This window comes from Lathamus discolor, chromosome 6, assembly GCF_037157495.1.
Source record: "Lathamus discolor isolate bLatDis1 chromosome 6, bLatDis1.hap1, whole genome shotgun sequence".
In the NCBI taxonomy this organism is placed as follows: Eukaryota; Metazoa; Chordata; class Aves; order Psittaciformes; family Psittacidae; genus Lathamus; species Lathamus discolor.
The window spans coordinates 69,601,627-69,621,646 of record NC_088889.1 but is presented as its reverse complement, the minus strand read 5'-3'; positions in this window follow the sequence as shown (position 1 = coordinate 69,621,646).

Genomic DNA, 20,020 nt, shown 5'->3' with positions numbered 1-20,020 from the left:
GGTAGAAAACATAGCAGACTGTGTACTTAGGGAACAGGGTGTTTTGTTACTCTGTTCATTTCCCTGAATATTTCTTGCTCTGTTGCATGAGTTAATAGATTTACAGCATCTTATTGACTGGGGAGAGGAAAGGGGAAAGTATGGTCAGGATATAGGTATAGTGATAAATGGTAAAAGTAATCATCTATGTGAAATCAATACTGATCTCTGCCATGGCTGATTAGATATCCAAATGCTGAGTTAGAATTTTTGCACATACTTTATCTAGTGGCTGTAAACTAAAACACAAACTGTTTCTCTTCAACATGAGAAACTTAACAGGGCAGTGGTGGAGTCACCATCCCTGGACATGTTCACAAACTGTGTAGATGAGGCCCTTAGTGCCATGGTTTAGTGATGGCCTTGGCAGTGCTGGGGAACTGTTGGACTTGAGGATCTTAAAGGTCTTTTCCAACCTGATTGATTCTGTAATTGTATGAAGAGCTCTGAGCTTGGAGACTGTGTGTACCACCGTGAGTCATTTCCTATAAGGTGAGAGTTGGAGGTTTCTTTGTTTATCAGCTAGATTTTCCTTTATAAACCCTGGTATGCTCAAGACTTGAGGTTTAATAGTGCATCAAGCTAATAGTTTGTGCTGTGGCTGATCAGAAGTGTAACTTCTCAGGTGGTATCAGTCAGTGAATAGGAGTTAAGGACACACCAGGAATATTTTGGTGTCCTGTTGGTTTAAAAGGTTTTTATCTAGTAATCTTTAAAAGAAGCATTTTCTACCTAGTGATTTTTTGGTAGTAACTTTAAGGGAGAATTATCTGTGCTTTAAAAAATAAAAATACTAAACACAAATAGTTGGCCAGGGGGGACTCTCCTCATTGCCTCTCAAGCCTATTACTGATTTGTGTGTTTCCTTGCTTCAGTTCCACTCATTTCTATGCTCCCATCTTCTGGCTTCATCCCGTCATCAGTACCTTTCTGTAGGGAAAATTTGCTCTGTTGGTGCCAGTCTCCAGCTGGCCAGAGGCCACTGCTAAGTACTGTTAACAACACCTTCCCAAGGACACCAGTTCTACTTCTGCTTGAACCTCTGCGTACCAGTAGGAGGCTCTGGTGGATTTCACTATTATTTTTTGGTACAGCTTTTAAATTGAAAGCAATTCAAGAATCCAAATCTGCTGCTTCAGTCAGAGTCTAAAGAATCCTAAAAGCCTTAACTGCCAATTGGAAGAGTGAGGACTGAGGCTCAGAAGCTGATGGCAACTGGAAACTTTTAGAAGGATGTTGGCAACTTGCAACATCTGTCTCTTCATGTCTTCATGGGCACATTCTGTGTTTCTCTGGTGAAGGAGAGAGATGTGACTGCAGAGGACATTTAGAACCATCAGCCTGTCAGAGTTCTTCCTGCCACCCTGCACAGAGGTTAAAATCTGGGTGCTGGCAGCTCACTGCCTTCAGAGCAAGCTGGTCCTTCATTTCTGTTTGGGTGTTTTATTTAGTCATGAAAATTCTATTGCTTGCTTCAAACTACATCTAGTGAATGAATCCTAAATACTCAGCCTGGAGAAACTGTTAAGATGGTCCTGAGACATTAGTACTAGTCTTTGGGTGTTTAGTCCCCCTCAGTTTAAGTGGAATCTAGTGACGTGTTCCTTAGTGCATCTTGTGGTGCACTCCTGAGTCTAAATAGATGAGTTTCTGGGAAAAGTGAACTGTATTTGGCTGGGCATTCATTTGTGATGCATTTCCCATGGTCATGCCCTTTTAGGTAACCAAAAATATTGCCATAAATTGTCATCATGTCTCAGTCTGTCAGATGGTAATGGATATCAATACCTTTCAATATTCACTCAAACTGTAAAAGTCACTGCAGTATGTTAGGATACTTGGTATTGGTCCTGTATTTATTCCTTTCTGGAGCTCTGCACAATTTTTCTGATGTTGACCTTGAATTCCTAAAGCCTTCATGTTTCTGTACTCTTACTTTACTGTGCTTTTCAGTGGATCCAATCCATGGATCTTTTTAATGTAAGAGAAGGCTCCATTAATGAATTGGGGATTGGAACTGGGTGCTTTTAAGGTCCTTTCCAACTCAAACCATTTTATGATTCTATGATTAAAGCTGTTATGACAAGGAATAATTGCAGAAGTGCAAATCGTAAGGAACAAAGTATCTTATGCATTCCAAGATCCCAGGATGTTCTCCATTGAGGCTGTTTTAAAACCCACGTGTAACTTTCTTAAGGAGCAGTGCCTGAAGTTGTGCCTTGCTGTGATGTACACACTTTCTAGAAGCTAGTGTTGAATAAGCTTTTCCTGATCATTTTAATGCACAGTAGAATAGAGATTTGAATAAATATGTAACTTAATTCTCTAGAGCTGTCACATAAACTTGCTACCCTGAGTAAGCTGATGGAAGAAGTACTAGAGGTAGGAACTAAATACAAAGGATGTGTGAGTATTTATGCCCATGTCTTGCAGGCCCTTACTGCAGCTCTTCCTTTCTAATTCTGGGGAATTCAAAATTGATAATAATTAATGTGTTTTTTCATGTACTGGAGGGTAGGGACTGTATCTTGGCAGGAACTGTTGGGAGCTGTTGGAGATCAAAGGTAGGCTTTCAACTCTTATCTGGCTGCAAAGGTATCTGCTATTAGGGTGAACACTGAGCCTTGCATATTCCTGAAAAGCTTGAGCCAAGCTTTTGTGAAGTAATCCAGCAGGATTTACCCTTTGTCTCCACAATGTGTGCTGAAGGAGTACTTGGGAGTGGAATTTAGGGAGAAATAAAATGTATTAAGCGTACTAAGTGTGCTTCAGTTTGGATGTTTATTTAATTACAGTTGTTTGTGCCTTTTTCTCCTTTTTAATTGCTGAAAATCTAGAGGGGGAAAAGCTTCAAGTAGTCAGTAATATAACTCAAACATTAAATGTTCAAAGGGTTTTAAACTTAGGCTTACTGAATTTGGGATTTTTGAACCTTGATCAAACTTTTTTTTTTTTTTTTTCCCCTGATGATGAAAATCAGCATGAGAGCATTCTTTCTTTTTCTTTGTTCTACTTCAGGAGAGATTTTGTTTTGCTTTTTCTACTTTGAAAGACTTTAAATCTCTTATAGTCACCAGATGCTAATTTGAACCTTTTATTTTGGATTATTTATACTTTTTAGGCAAAATTCCTGGCTAAGGAGCAAGGTGGGCCTGATCTGGCAGTAGCAAGATCTAATGCTGGATGAGAGCAGTGTAGAAGAGGATGAAGGCAGCTAACATAAATTAAGCCAGTTGAGATTCCCAGGAGATAAATCCTCAGCTGGTATGAATTATCATATCTTCATTAGCACCACAGAGTGATGTCAGGCTGTACCCAGCTGACAGTCCAGCCTTGTGGCTGGACACTATGGCTCAGTGATTGCCTGTGTGTTCATGTGTGTGCATGTTTAGTGTATTAAACATGTATTAAATTATGGGACATTCTGATGATGTATGATTGTGCCATGGCAGAAGGGCAGTCCAAGGATGTCTGTGAGCAGGGTTTTAGGACAGAATCAAAGACTGGCTTGGGCCGTAAGGGACCTTAAGGCTCACCCAGTTCCAACCCCCTGCCATGGGCAAGGACACCTTCCACTAGACCACGTTGCTCCAAGCCCTGTCCAACCTGGCCTTGAACACTGCCAGGGATGGGGCAGCCACAGCTTCTCTGGGCACCCTGTGCCAGGCCTCAGCACCCTCACAGGGAAGAGCTTGTGCCTAAGAGCTCACCTCAGTCTGCCCTCTGTCAGGTTAAAGTTGTTCTCCTGTGTCCTGTCCCTACATGCCGTTGTCCAAAGACCTTCTCCAGGATTGTTGTTTTCCTGCGTTCTGACAGCATGTTAGCACTCACTGTTATAGTGAACTGCTAATGGCTTTGACTGACACCTTAAAAATTCAGACTTGATCTGCGGGGTGACTTCAGCTGTCCCAGATGGGACATCCCTTCTGTGGGTTTGCTACGTGCTAGTAGATATTGCTGAAGGAGGAGCAGGCTGAGATCTAATCTGTCTGAAGCAGAAATGCTTTGATGAACCAAAAGAGGTGACAAGCTAATGGTTTGTCCGCAAAGCTATGCAGCTTTTCCCATCTCTTTTGGCAATGAATAGAGCCAGAAGAGACTCATGTGCTGCACTGTGAAAGCCTAATGCTCTTACAGAGCTGGATGTTATTACCAAAGCTGCTTTAGTGGACAAATTAGACATGCAGAATTTCCTGATTTGACTTGATTCAGATTTTAATTAACTTGGTGTAATAAGCTGTAAGCACATTAATATCAGCGAAATACTTTGTACTGTATCTGCTAATATTCAGTTGAAAAAGTATTGTTTTCATACAAAGACCAGTGAAACTAGCAATAAAGGGGATCTCTTTTTTAGGCACTTGGAACAAATGTTTGAAATAATCCCACATTTTCAATGATGCATCTCAAATAAGAGCTGAGAAGCGGAAGGGGCTTGTAAGGGATTTTTAATATCACACGCCTATTTTTCTTTAAGCTTGTATTTTAAAAGTTGATAGATTCATTTGCATTCACTAGCTTGGACAGATGGTGTGATCCGTAACAAAATATTCAACAGCATACTAAAAAGGATCGTTTCAGCGCCTATCCACTGCAAGCAGCTTTCATCCAAATAACGAGGGAAGGCTTTCAAAATACAACATCCTCACCCAGGCCTTTCAAAGGTAGGTATCTTACCTGAGCACTCATGGGTGGACATTTCAGAGAGTCATGGAATCCCAAACTGGTTTGGGTTGGAAGGAACCTTAAAGCTCATCCAGTTCCAACCCCCTGCTATGGGCAGGGATACCTTCCACTACACCAGGTTGTTCCAAGCCCCATCCAACCTGGCCTCGAACGCTCTGAGATGGGGCAGCCACAGCTTCTCTGGGCACCCACTGCCAGCGCCTCAGCACCCTCACAGGGAAGAACTTCTGCCTAAGAGCCCATCTAAATCTCCCCTCATTCAGGTTAAAGCCATTCCCCCTTGTCCTGTCTGTACAGGCCCTTGTCCAAAGCCCCTCTCTGGGCTTCTTGTAGCCTGTTAAAATAATGGAAGCTGCTCTAAGGTCTTCCTGGAGCCATCTCTTTTCCAGACTTGAACAAGCCCAGCTCTCTCAGCCTGCCTTCAGAGCAGAGCTGCTCCAGCCCTTGCAGCATCTCCATGACCTCCTCTGGACACTTGCATTTGCAGCGGTTCTGCTAAGCTGAATATCAGGCTGCAGCCACCAACCCTCATCCCTGCCTTCTGCTGTCAGGAGATGCACGTTTGCAAGGGCTTATGCATCTGTATTGAAAAAGGCTGGATATTGCCAGCTGAAAAAAAGACCCTGCAGCTGAATTTATTTACAAATCCTGTTTTAGGGAGTTCTTCACCTGCCACTGGGATGGCTTCTGGATGCCTTAACTGTGTTACTAGATGCTCAGTGAATCGCTGTGTGCAGCAATAAGTAACTAAGGGGGAATCAGGGCTTCCCGAACTGCTTTAGGGCACTGACCACAAATACGGGTAGCTATGCTCTGTCTTGTATCCTGGCAGGAATGTGACTATCCTTTGATCAGTTATTTTGGTTGTGTAGAAAACTAATTTTAAGGAGATGTCATGAAAGTCTGTCTTATTTTTATTTCAAAATGCAACCACCCACCTTTATCTTCTGATGGAAAGATAAGCAAAAAAAAAAAAAAAATTAGCTGTTATATTTTCTAGCACCTATTTACTCTAGCATGGTTTAGTGGTTTTTTTGTAATAACCTGGTGACTCTGTCACTGGATGTTGTGGGATTAGTACTTAATAACATAGTATTATGAAGTCATGGTTAGACTTACAATTTTCTCTCCTGAAGGGAAGGAGGAACTGTCTCATAGCCTGGAAACATGTGAAAGCCTGAAACTCCCACCCAAGAACATGCAGATTAATTATGATGTCTGATTATGATTTGGAAATTGGAATACTGTATGCATTGACTAAGCAGCATGTCAAAGATGGGGTTGACTTCTTGCCTTTTCACATTGTAAATCACGGCTTTATTCCCTGGTTTCTGCGTTTAATTCCTCCTCTGCAAGCACTTGGGAAGGTACAGCTGTCATGCATGTTGACTTGATTGCTGGCTTCTCTACAGAATACGGTGTAAGAAATAGGAAATGCTCAGTGCCCTCTAAAGCATGCCGGGGTCAGAAAGCAATGTGAATAAATTATCAGTTGATTTAATGGATCTACCAGTCAGGCAAATTGGAATCTTTACCTTCTAATTAGTGACCTCGATCTGAAAGAGGATATTGAGGTTAAAATAAAACATTTGTGTTTCAACCAGATGGAGTCTGTGGTTTTTATTTCTTTAGGTAGGCTGAGCTTGTTTCTCCATTTGTTCAGTGATACAGAAAGTGTACGTGTCAGGCTAAACTGCCTTCAAAGGAGCCAAAGGGATAGATCAGTGTTATACTTGCTAGCAGTAGCAGAGCATAAAGACCAATTAGAGCCATTACTGAAGATGGAATCAGTTTATTAGGTAGTATATGAACAAACATCAACAAAAATAAGATGAATATCTACAGGATTATCCTGACATTGATCTATTAGACCTGTAAGTGTAGTAGACTGCTAATCTCCCATGGGGTGGTGGAATGATCCCCCTTTAGAACTTTTACAGGTGGGTTGGTGACAGTGTTGCCAACTATGCTGAAGAACTCACATCCCTTGTGTCTGCTTGCCACTGTTTCTTATGTCTATGTATCATTTTGATGCTAAATGGGGTAAGAGTAATACATATTTGAAACTATTTTTTTATAAATGTTGTCATCATCCTGAAATTATCCTGGCGAATGGCACAGGTGTTAGAACGACAGCACTTTGTTTCTTGAAGAGATCTAAAGGATGCTTAAAACATGATCTCTGAACCTTGCAGGAAAAATCAAGTGTAACTTGAACATCTAAACAATGCATTCACTTCAATTCTCACTGGCTTTCAATGTAAGGCTTTAAAAATTATAGTTAAAAAAGGTTGTTTGTATTGAAAACTTCAAAGAGAGTGAGAGCTGGTTTGCATTGCAGTGATGCTTCTGACTTGTAACCACAGCAGGGATTTTTGGTTTGGTTTAAATATTTGCTTATATTATTTTCAGGGTGGATGTGAGGAAGACATTCTTTACAGTGAGGGTGATAAAACACTGGCACAGGTTGCCCAGAGAGGTGGTGGATGTGCCATCCCTGGAGACAGTCAAGGCCAGGCTGGATGTGGTTCTGGGCAACCTGATCTAGTTAAGGATGTCCCTGCTCATTGCAGGGGAGTTGGACTAGATGACCTCTGAAGGTCCCTTCCAGCCCAAACTATTCTACGATTTTAATTTTTTTTTCTTTTATGAACCTAAGCTGTAAAAACCTTTTAAAGACCTAAAATATGAAAGGTGCTTTCACTGTGGTCTGCATCATCACTTACAGAGTCTGCTAAAACCAAATCCAAACACAAAAGACTTACGCTGTTTTCCCTCACAAAATTTTGTGGCTTAATTCAGAGGTGGATACTTGCAAAGGTATTATTTTTCAGAGGGACAAATGCAATGATTTGTCTGAGGGGGAAATGCAAAGTAAGTCATCTGTCTTGTGCAGGAGAGGATGGCTCAGCTACCATGGATTCTCTGTTCCCTCTAGCAGAGCTGACAGCCTCTTACCTTTAATTCCCCACACCTCCTGCAATGTGCTTTTCCTCTCTTCCTGCTGACAATGTTGTAGACTTTCTCTTTTTTAGCTAAATCTGTCTTGCAAAACATGATGGTTGGGTAAGACGCAATTTTGCTTTAATTATGATTAAATTACTTTACGAATTAACCAGAGGATCTCATGAGACTGGAATCTTTTGACACATGAGAAAATTGCCTTTCTTTAACAAGCTGCTTCAAGCATGCAAGGTAATATTAGCATTTTTCAGTTATAGCTTCAGGGGATTAAATAATAAGGGGAAGTATTGTACCTACAATTATCTAGTGTGCATGTGTGTGTAAAAGCCTTAAAACCAAGTAGACACTGAAAAAATCAGTAAAGCTGCTGAACCTGTGACTGTGCAGTGCCAGTGTGAGTAGGGATTTGGTTATTTTATGTATAAAATGGCTTTTTCAGATGGCTTTTTAAGGGATTCTGCAGGTATCTGAAGGATTTTATTTTGTGGACTTGCAAAGGCTGGTTGTCACTTGAATGTGCTCAGTAAAAATGCATCCTAAACACAATACATCTCTTTCACCTGAAGGATAATGACCTGAATGCAACTTTCAAGGATGTGAACGGTAATTTTAGTATGCGTCTCTTCGTTTTACTTAAGGGAGGTAGCACTTGTGGTAAAGTCAGTAATTTGATGTTAAAAGATGTTAAAAGATGGTGTTAAAAGATGTATTTGATACCAGATTTATTTGGATAGCCAGGTTGGATGGGGTTTGGAGAAACCTGGTCTAGTGGAAGGTGGCCCTGCTCATGGCAGGGGGCTGGAACTGAATGAGCCTTAAGGTCCCTTCCAACCTAGACCTGTCTGGGATTCTGTGATCGCATGATGTAGCTTCTTGTGAAGTGCATGTAGTAGTATGTGCTATCCACACTGGTCTATAAATAGCATACAGGATGCATATGATGTAGCATCCAAACTATGTTATTCTTTGTTTTAATTCCTGTAAATGCTTGCTAAAATGTACTTGTCATAGGATATACTATATCTGATGAGTTGAAGCTGTTCAAGATTCTGCAGAATTGTCAAATTTGGTATTTAAAAAAAAAAGAAGGCAAGAAATAGTACAACAGCTTGTGTCAAATCAAGAAGGAACAGGACAAGTTAAGTTGTATGACCTCTGCATATGTTGTATTCAACGTGGATCTGCACCTGCATGACCCTGTTTGGTTTCCAAGGGTTGCCACTGGCTTGAGGTATCAAATCCAGTGAAGTGGAAAATTGACAGTAAGGGATTTAAGCTGTTGTTTTCACTGCCTCAGCTGTGTGGTTGTGTTTTGATGACAGGATTCATTTATGTTCTACACAAATCCATAAGGTAACAGTAATTAGTGGGACCCATAGAAGTTGGGGGGGATTATCTGTTGGTATGAAATCATATAATGAGCAGACAGTGTTCCAAGAGTCCTGTTCTAAAAGGAAGTTATTTGCATAATACATACTTTATAGATTAATAAATGTGCACTAGGAAAGGCAATTAATTTGATTTTGAATCAGGCAAGGACAGAAACCCAATACGTTCATCTCTAGATGTACTTGAGACAAAGCTGTGCCCTGTGCAGTAACAACCAAAGGTAATGCTTGCGTACCGGTGAAATGGCACGAAATCGTTGCACATGTATTTGTCATATTTTATTTTAATCTAAGATTAAATGCATACTAGTCACTACAACTGTTGTATCATGATATAATGAGCCTCTCTGTGTTTACAGTCTAAAGACTAAATGAAGTTGGTGGTTTTAAACTTGAAGCTATTCTCTGCTGACAGAGTAGTCTAGCAGGTAATGCTCACCAGATAAAGTGTGAACTGTAGCCTTTTGCAGGGCAGAAGTTTCAGTGCTGATAGTCTCTTCGTTGCATCTCGTGAACTTGGATCAGAACATTTGAGTAATGGTTTAGAAGGCACATTGTCCGATTATTATACCGTTTCGTTACGGTAACTACAGAGATTACTGAGAGAGTTCATAGGGATGAAGAGGAAAGCCCTGTACTATGGCTGCAATGTAAAACAATTGCTCAACTCCCTTGTTCAGTTATTTTCTTTATACTTCTGAATTTCCTCCTTTTTGGTCACACCAAAGGGTTTGCTTGATGCTGAAGGGAACTTTATGCCACATACAGGTTAAACTCAGGACCCCAGAAGTTTGCAATCAACAAAGTAAATCATCAGTTACCTTGGATAAACATTAGCTCTGCCAAATTAAATGCGTTTTTCTGGTGCACATTATACCTCCATCTCACAAAGTGGTGTAAATGTTGTTACTGTTATTGCTCTTGCTTGTAGGGAGGCATCTGTTTCTTGTCTAATTGCTAGCATTCAAATCCCAGTCAGTCTAAAATAACTTTTCAGGACTTAAAGATACCATATCCCAAACAGCGCAGTCATTCCCAGTTCATACCTTCGGGCTTTTCTTTTTTGACGCAATTGCACAAAAAAACCCTAACCAGCGGTTTGCTTTGCCGCGTCCCTTGGCTGTTGTTTTGAAACTCCTGTAGGGTTTCAAGACTGTACGATCAGTTGGGAGCTCTCTTTTTGCAGTCCTCCTTGAAGAGCAAATTCTCACACTTACTGAGAGGATAATGATGATCCAAACGCAAGCACCAGTTTCTGATTCTCTGGAATCAGCATGGGTTTTTCTTAAACTTCCATTACTGCAATTGTCTTTCCCCTCATTTCCCATCAATAAAACAAGAAAATGCAAAACATAAATAATAAACACACCAGAAGAGATGAAAGCTTTTCTAATACCCAGATGAGAAACACTGGAGAGCTGCTGGGTGTGTCCAGGGTGAAGGGTTTGCTTGTGTCTTTACTTACTGTAATGAAGCTGCTTGTCAGTCTTCCCTCCAGGGGATGGAGGCTCATGTTTAGAGATAGCTCCTACATAGCTTTTGGAGGATATCCTGAGGTCTCTGCTGAACTGGCTTGAATCTCCAACTTGACTGCAGGGCAGGAGCCTTTCTTGCTGTGAATCCTCTGGGTTGCCTGTTAACCAGCCACAGTCTTAATGCTCTTGACTTCGTTCTCACACCTACCATGGGCTCCTGTTAGTGTGTCCCTGCTTGCTTTGAGTCCAAAGCCAGTTGTCATCCCTTATACTCATGTGTTTATTCATTAAGTGCTCCAAAGGAGTTATGGTCCAGCTTTGGTTATTTACTTGGAAGGGGCAGGCATAGCCGCATGGGCTTGCTTCAAAGAATCACAGAATCACAGAATCACAGAATCCCAAGGGTTGGAAGGGACCTCAAAAGATCATCTAGTCCAACTGCCCTGCAAGAGCAGGGTAACCTACAGTACATCACACAGGAACTTGTCCAGGCGGGCCTTGAATGTCTCCAGTGTAGGAGACTCCACAACCCCCCTGGGCAACCTGTTCCAGTGTTCTGTCACTCTTACAGTAAAGAAGTTCTTCCTGATGTTAACGTGGAACTTCCTATGCTCCAGTTTACACCCATTGCCCCTTGTCCTATCACTGGATATCACTGAAAAAAGCCTAGCTCCATCATCCTGACACCCACCCTTTACATATTTGTAAACATTGATGAGGTCACCCCTCAGTCTCCTCTTCTCCAAGCTAAAGAGACCCAGCTCCCTCAGCCTCTCCTCATAAGGGAGATGTTCCACTCCCTTAATCATCTTTGTGGCTCTGCGCTGGACTCCTTCAAGCAATTCCCTGTCCTTCTTGAACAGAGGGGCCCAGAACTGGACGCAATATTCCAGATGCGGCCTCACCAAGGCTGAGTAGAGGGGGAGGAGAACCTCTCTTGACCTACTAACCACTCCCTTTCTAATGCACCCTAAGATGCCATTTGCCTTCTTGGCCGCAAGAGCACATTGCTGGCTCATGGTCATCCTCCTATCCACCAGGACCCCCAGGTCCCTTTCCCCTTCGCTACTTTCCAGCAGGTCAACCCCCAACCTGTACTGGTACATGGGGTTGTTCTTCCCCAGATGCAAGACTCTACACTTGCCCTTGTTAAATTTCATCGTTTCTCCCCGCCCAACTCTCCAGCCTGTCCAGGTCTCGCTCTATGGCAGCACAGTCCTCTGGTGTGTCAGCCACTCCTCCCAGTTTTGTGTCATCAGCGAACTTGCTGAGGGTGCACTCAGTTCCCTCATCCAGGTCATTGATGAAAATATTAAACAGCACCGGTCCCAGCACCGACCCCTGAGGAACTCCACTAGTCACAGACCTCCAGCTAGATTCTGCGCCATTGACCACAACTCTCTGCCTTCTTCCTTTCAACCAGTTCTCGATCCACCTCACTACTTGATCGTCAAGCCCACACTTCTTTAGCTTATCTATGAGGATGCTGTGGGAGACAGTATCAAATGCCTTACTGAAATCAAGAAAAACTACATCTACCGCTCTACCATCATCCCTTCACCTAGTCACTTCCTCATAGAAGGCTATAAGGTTGGTCATACATGACTTCCCCCTCATAAAACCATGTTGGCTGTTCTTAATGACCCCCTCATCCTTGATATGCCTAGTGATGGAGTCAAGAATAAGTTGTTCCATCTCCTTTCCAGGGATGGAGGAAAGGCTGATCGGTCTGTAATTACCCGGGTCCTCCTTCTTGCCCTTCTTATAGACTGGTGTGACCTTTGCCATCCGCCAATCCTCAGGCACCTCGCCCGTTTCCCACGACTTACGAAAGATGATGGAAAGTGGCCTAGCAATGACCTCCGCCAGCTCCCTCAGCACCCGTGGGTGCATTCCATCCGGACCCATCGATTTACAGATGTCCAGATTGCATAGCTAATCCCTAACCCAATCCTCATCTACCAAAGCAAACTCCTCCTTTGTCCTGACTCCTTCTGGGGCTATAGAAATCCGGGGCCCTGGGGGAGAGTCTGCAGGAGTAAAGACAGAGGCAAAGAAGGCATTCAGCACCTCTGCCTTCTTTATATCCTCTGTCTCCAGGGCACCCACTTCGTTCAGCAGTGGGCCTATATTGCCTCTTGTGTTAGTTTTATTTGCTATGTATTTGAAGAAGCCCTTTGAAAAGTGCTTTCAGGAGACCACAATGAGCACAGGTTCTGTTAGTATGGGCTCCTCTGGGTAGGAGTTTTACAGTGTGTGTGGGAAACCATAAGGCAATTAAGGGATAAGAAAGACTTCACTTCTCATTCATGATGAGAATTTCTGAACCTCTTCTGTTTGGAGTTACATAGGAAATGTGAAACAGCTCTTTGCGTCTTCATATGCAATATCCAACAACGCATTGGGTATATTCAGTGAGGGTCTCTGCAACTGGCACAACCTCTGGTAATGGCCAGTGTAAACCTTCAGTAGGTTTTGTTCCTCCTCATTCTTCTCACTTCTGCTTTGTGCGGTAGTGATTATGCACCTCAGCAGAGTAGTACTAAGAATCTGGTAAGCACATTTCTGACATAATAGTTGATATAGATGTAAGCAGTGATTTATTTCATAGCAGGAGTAGTAACTGGTTTCGATCTGAATAAAATGGTGACAGTTCTCTGCTTAGCAGTATGCTATGATGAAAACTGATGAAGAGTTTAGACATTTGCATCTCCCCTAGTGGAAGCTAAGAAATAAAAATGGAATATGTTCTCTGAATATGAACCAGAAGATGGCTTTTCTATCAGCAGTGAAGACAGGAAGCCAGAGCTGTAAATACTCATCCAAAGTTCATTGCATGCTGCAGCTGAGCTCTGCTGTCTTTAGATCAGGTCAAAGGAGATAAATCACTTCTTCTGAGGCAATTATTTTCATGGCTGTTACGTGTACAGGAAGGCTGCTAAATCAATGTATGGAGTGACATGTTGCCAGGAAGCACTAGGAACCTTTTGCTAGCTGATGTGTTTTTCCAATGCCATGACAATTGGGTTACTTGGCAAACAGCTGCTTGAAATCGGGACTGCAGAACTCTCTGGTGTCTGATATGACATGAGTTGGTTTTTTTTTTTTCTTCTATCGGTTTCTTATGCTTCTGGAAGGAACTGTGAAATTTCATATCTCCTCTGAACTCACATACCCTCAAAATGGCTCAATTCACTCATCCAATCTGCTCTTAAACCAAGTAATACGGAGAAGGCGTGAGGGTACAAACAAATAAACCATGGTACTTGGAAGGTAAGGCTGCTTCTTTTGGTGGCTGTGCTACCTTTTGCTGCCTTAAATTGAAAGGAATGGATGGCAATAGGCAATACCTAAACAGCTTGTTTGTTTGTGTTGTGCTGAAACTGGACTGTGTTCAGTTAGTGAGATGTAAGTGTGAGATGCAGCTTTGAAGCTGTATAAAGGATTTGTGAAATCTCTGGATAAGGAAACCAGAATCACTGCTTAAGAGACACCAGGCACTTCTAAATGGATCCTGGCACTGTGAAAGCATTATTTTTTATGGATATTATAAGAGCATTTTTATGGTAATAAAATTGCCAACTTGGGTGTTGTGTCCCACAATGCTTTCTATTGCTTGACAAATTCACAGCTTTTTAGTGACAGTAGTGTCTTGGTGGTTGGAGAAAGCCTGCCTAGACTTTGTCCTAGCACCTAATAATTTGTGTGTTTCCTCTTCAGACTGAGTCCAAACCTCCCAGCAAACCACAGCTTGAATTTTCAAACTAATCACCATCCCTGCCAAGTAGTGACTCATGTGCTCTTTTACCTGTGCCTAAAGGAGCTCTTCCCTCCTTGGGGTAATCATCAAATTAGATTAATTATGCTGATTAGACACCAACCCTGCCTTCTGTAACTCATCACTTCTACCATAGTTGGCTGGAATGGGATGATTAAGCCCTTTCCAAATTCAGCTGGAACAAGTTGAGATCTTACAGCACCAGTTGCTACCACACTTGAAAACTGCCTGGAACCATGTACTTCTGGTGCAGAAAAACATAGTATGAGTAAGTGCTTTGTGTTTATTTTTTAGATTACAGAATCACAGACTCACAGACTGGTTTGGGTTGGAATGGACCTTAAAGCTCACTCAGTTCCAACCCACTCCCATGGGCAGGGACACCTTCCACTGGAACACATTGCTCCAAGCCCTGTCCAACCTGTTGCTGAACGCTGCCAGGGATGGGGCAGCCACAGCTTCTCTGGGCAACCTGTGCCAGCACCTCAGCACCCTCACAGGGAAGAACTGCTGCCCAAGATCTCATCTCAGTCTGCCCTCTGTCAGTTTAAAGCCATTCCCCTTGTCCTGTCCCTATGGTCCTTGTCCAGAGCCCCTTTCCAGTCTTCTTGTAGGCCCTTTTCAGGCACTGGAAGCTGCTCTAAGGTCTCTCTAGAGCCTTCTCTTCTCCAAACTGAACAAGCCCAGCTTTCTCAGCCTGATTCCAGAGCAGAGCTGCTCCAGCCCTAGCAGCATCTCTGTAGCCTCCTCTGGACTCTCTCCAACAGCTCCACATCCCTCTTGTGTTGGGTCCCTCCTCTGCCATCTCTCCTGTCACTGCTTTTTTCCACTAAAACAGTTTAAATCAGTTTTTTCCTACCTAGTTGTGGTTATGGTGGTGGTTAGTCCTGGTCATGCTTCACTGTTTGTGGCCCTACAATTGGTTTTGAATCCCCATTGAAGAATAACACCTGCAAGCCCACTTGGATTATGTTTGGGTTTTTTGCCTTGCCTATGCATGGAAGTATTTTCAACGTAAGTTTGTGGAACTGAAGGCTTTTGAATGCCAATCCCTCAATTACCATATGTTGAGGACTTCTGCTGCTGTTGTGACTGGCAGTAGTGCAGGTGCAGCTCTGCCCTGCTGCTGGGCTCTTGGTGGCTGATGCTGGGCTCTTGGTGGCTGATGCTGGGCTGGCTGCCACCTCCCTTGTGTGGGCACAAGGCACATATGGAGAACTGGTCTTTGTTCTCATCCTGTCCTTGTGAATGTCGGTGTTCAAAGGATGAGAGGAGCAGGAATGAGCAGCTCAGGGCTTCTGTAGCTGTATGGGGCTTTTGCAGCTTTGGTGCACGTTGTGCCAGAATCTCGCTATTGTTAAGGCTACCGCATGATACTGTAAAGTTATCTAGAAAAACCCAACAAAACCAACCTCTGAGGCATCCAGATGTCTTTCTGTTTGCCTTCTTCACTGTGAATCGCAGGAGTCCTCTGTGTGCCTTCAGAGTCTGAGCTGTGGCAGGAGGCCGGTGAGCCTGGCTCCTTGATCCTTCCCCTGGGTGAAAACTAGTGTGTTCTTAGGATTTCTGGTTAAAAAGTGAAAAAAAGGAAGGGGGAGAATTTATGAAACCTCTAAATATGGCAGAACTTGCACTTAAAATCCAGACACTCTATGCTAAAGTAACCAAATAAGAAATCGGGCACATTCCCTGTATTTTTGTGTGGAGTCTTTTCCTTTCCATAGATCCTTTTCTTCTACAACTAAAAATCCTTTGCTAAAATGGAAAACCAGTATGTTTTAAAAATCAGGTCTTTATGTATAGCAGGATTCACATATGGAATATCTAAATGGAGTTTGGATTATATTATCAAGTTTCTATATCTAAAGCACTTCAGGGAGGAAGCAGGGAGAAACTGAAAAAGCCATGCTTTTACTGAGGAACACGTTTCCCAAGTGCACTTCAGTATCTGTTTTCTTTGGTTTTCTTTAGTTTCTGTGAGACTTGATTTATCCCAGTTCCAACCCGATCATCTGTGTCAGCCTCTTGCTGAATAAGGGTTTCATAGTCTTGTCTCTTTTTATCCTATTATTTAAAAAGTCTGGCAGAGTGGCCCCCTAATAAAAGCTGCCTTGAAACAGGAGCTCTGTGTGTTTGTCCTGATTTTTCCCAGTAAAACATGGCACGTTTCTGTAGGTAGATGTGCCAGACAGGTGCTGGCTGGTGTTATTTGTGCATGGGGTAAGATCGGGGTGTAGCAGGCTGCCTGACTGCTTATCTGTCGCTTGTCCAAAAAAGGTTCTTCTTCCCTTTGTGTCTGTGCCTGGCTGCCCTGGGAAGTGTGATTAATCCAACCTTAATTATCTGCTTTGCTGTAATTAATGTTCCTAAAGTGAAGTACAAACAGTAGCCGTTCATCTGATGGGGGAAGTATATCTGGGGAATGGTTTGAGGTGTGTGGGCATAAATACAGATAGATGGTGGGAAGAAGTGGGTGACGTTTCTGCTCAAGAAATGCCACCTGCTTATATGGAGCCCCTTAGAAAGTGCTGAAAAGGTGGATGATACAGCTTTTCCCAGAGGTTTTGGATAGTTATTCCCCAGCTCCAAAAAGAGTTGCTAAACCTGTGAGCCTCTCACTGCATTCCACAAGTGTGAGGCATAAGTAATATTTAGTTTAGGATGGTACAGCAACATGTATCTCTTCATTTACCTCAAGTGTGTGTATGGGATGCTAAGTTAGATTTATTTATCTAAGTTAGTTTTATATGTTGATTTCCTGTTACGTTATTCTTTTTTGTTGTTTTTCCCCACTTGCATTCCTCTTTCTAAAAATCTCTAATGTCTAATTTGATATTTTTTCACTGCTGTGTGACAGACCAATGATTGTATTTTCAGTAGATAACAGCATTGTGTTTTTTACAGTTCATAGTATCTTGCTATTCAAGTCCATAGAGCAGAAGAATAGCAGAAAGCATCCATCTGGCCTGATGCCCAAGGCTGGTGTCCAAAGATTGGCAGCCTTGCTTGGGAACACATGGAACAGGAGCACATGTGTTTCATGGCCGTGGAAAACGCTGCCAAGAGAGCAGTGGTAATGTGGCTGGTAAAAGCTGATGCACCAGTTGGGGGCAGCTCCAACGGCCCTGTTGGGAGCAGAGTATCAATATCTATGTACACCATATGCTATAAGGAGGAGTGTTGGGAAAGTATAGCTTGCAAGGGAGTGGAACAGTTTAAGCAAATAAGCCTTGTTTCCTTTGGTGGTGCTTATATGATGGGCTAAAGAATGTGCCATTTAAGATGTGGAAGGGCTTTTGTACTCTGGTGTCAAGTTTGGTAAAACACCAAACATCACATAAATTTGACATATCCTTCCCCTTGTTGTGTTAATCCATGCTATAGGGTGTCACTTAGAGAGTGATTTTTGGGTTTAGTCTGGTTTAGATTAGGAAGCGTTACCTAGGATAAGGATATCCTTGGATTCTGTAGGTTCTGTGGCTCTGTAGCACTTGAAGTGTGATGGATGCAGAGATCAAAGCCAGGTTGAACTTCTTGGGCTCGGAGCAACCTGGAAGGTGTCCCTACCCATGGCAGGGGGTTGGAACTGGGTGAGCTAGTTCAAGCCCAAATCTTCAACCCAAAACAGTCTGGGATTCTATGAAAATACTCTTTTTCTTTAAATAATGACCACAAAGCCAGCAGGGGTTTTTTTGCCTTCAGTGTTTCTTTCAGTGTGGTTTTAAGGACATAAGCTTCCGTTAGTATCTGTGTGGAAATTATTACCTGACAATGAGATATCACACTGGTAAAATATTACTTTCAGATGGTTTACCTATAAAAGTGAAAAGAGCGAGGGGAAGTAGCTGTGGTTCTTCAAAAAACAAACCAACCACCAACCCTGTACTGCTAACAACTAATGTGCTATAATACCACTGTTCAATAATCCACAGCATTCTATTTGTACGATCTTTGCTGGTACTTACAGTACCTATTTTGAACCTGGGAGGAGGTAGTCGCTTACTGAATTACATAGACCTTGGATCTGCAATGATCCAAAGTGAGTTAGTTTGGGAGTTTTCCTTCCCCTGTTTGGAGGCTGTTATAGTATCTGTATTAAACTGTTCCGTTGTGTGATCAAGATGCTTTCACTGAAGTCCAAAAGGTAGAGACAAATAATTAATCACTAAAAAAATCTTTACAAGAATCATCAGTCAAGACTCAGTAGTGTAGAAGAGCACAAAGAATAAATGTTAGTATTATATTGAAATATTGTAACAAAAGGCAAATAAAATGATTGCTCTTAACTGTAAATACAGCTTCCGTGTGTTCCTTACATCCCTTTTGCCTTCTGCAGTGCTTTGGGAATGCTGCAGTTGTGTAGGTGGATCATACCTCATTCTGTGATAGCTTGATATTAATCCAGGAATGGAGCACGCTTATTTCTAAAACACTGAAGCATATTTTTCTTTTCATAGAAAAACTTTTATTTTAGATTCCTAAGGTAATAAATGATCTATTAAGGCCAATGCCTGTAGGTCTGAAAGATAGTTCTGGAGATCAAGGACTGAATATTTCTGTTATTCCCCCCCAGTCATTGTTTTGCTTGTTTTTTAATTCAGTTCTTAGCTGCCTCCTTCTCTCATTAACTTGGGTATAAGAGCAAGTCTCTTGAAAGTGGCAGACTGAGGCTGGTGTAAGGATTGAGTAGGAAGCATTTTACTCAGGGTAGGATCTAATGGGAGCCTGACAGTAAGAGGGAAGGAGCGCTGGGGACCTCTGGGAGGCTGGTGGCCTGCTCTCCTGCCAGCTGAGCAGTAAATCTGGCAGCTCAAAGCCTGCCTGTTGGAATTGTCTGTGAAGGCGGGCAGATGAGTGTAACAAACAGGCTGGATTGATTTGCAAAGGTCTGTATTTCCTTACTTGTCTCATAGAATCAACCAGGTTGGAAAAGACCCCTAAGATAATCAAGTCCAACCTTTACCCCAGCACTGTCAAATTCCTTTCTCTTTTAGCAGTTAAAATACTATGTTTTTGCAAAAGAAGAGTACTGGTGCCGTACTTAAGAGATGTACAATAACTGATAAAGATGATTTGGAATAAGGACCAGTAGTAAGGACTTCTAGGATCCTCGTGGCTGGAGCCTGAGTGACACTACGTTGGCTGGTCAGGAGAAGTGCTGCCCTGACCAAAGTCCCTTGTAGGCATTAAGGGGACCAGGTCCTCTTTCCTGTCAGTGGCCAGAGGAGAAATGTTTTGTGAGATCCAGCTTAACTCCCTAAAGCTCACGGTTATGTGTGTCTTGCCTCACCTCTCAAGCTCCAAATCCCACCTGTGCCCGTATTGCGGCAGCTTCAACACCTGATTTTATATATGGATAACTTTGTACTTTCTGCCTTTTCTTCCACTCCATTTCTGTGCTAGCTGGATGTCTGTCCTAGAGGACATCTTAACCTTTCTCCTTCACTACCCTTGCGTTCTTATCTTCATGCCCCAGACTCTTACAGTTCAGTGACCTTGAACTTCCAAAATATGAGCAAAGTATAGGCTTTGTTTTTGGTTTTCTAAGCGCATACTTTTGAGACATGCTTCCCATATATGTAGTGTTCTTTCTGTCTGGCACTTTTGAACTATGGGACCTGAAGCCATTTGTGCGCTCTTTAGAAAATAGTACGGCCTCTTTTCTTTAAAGGCCTCTATGATATCTTAGC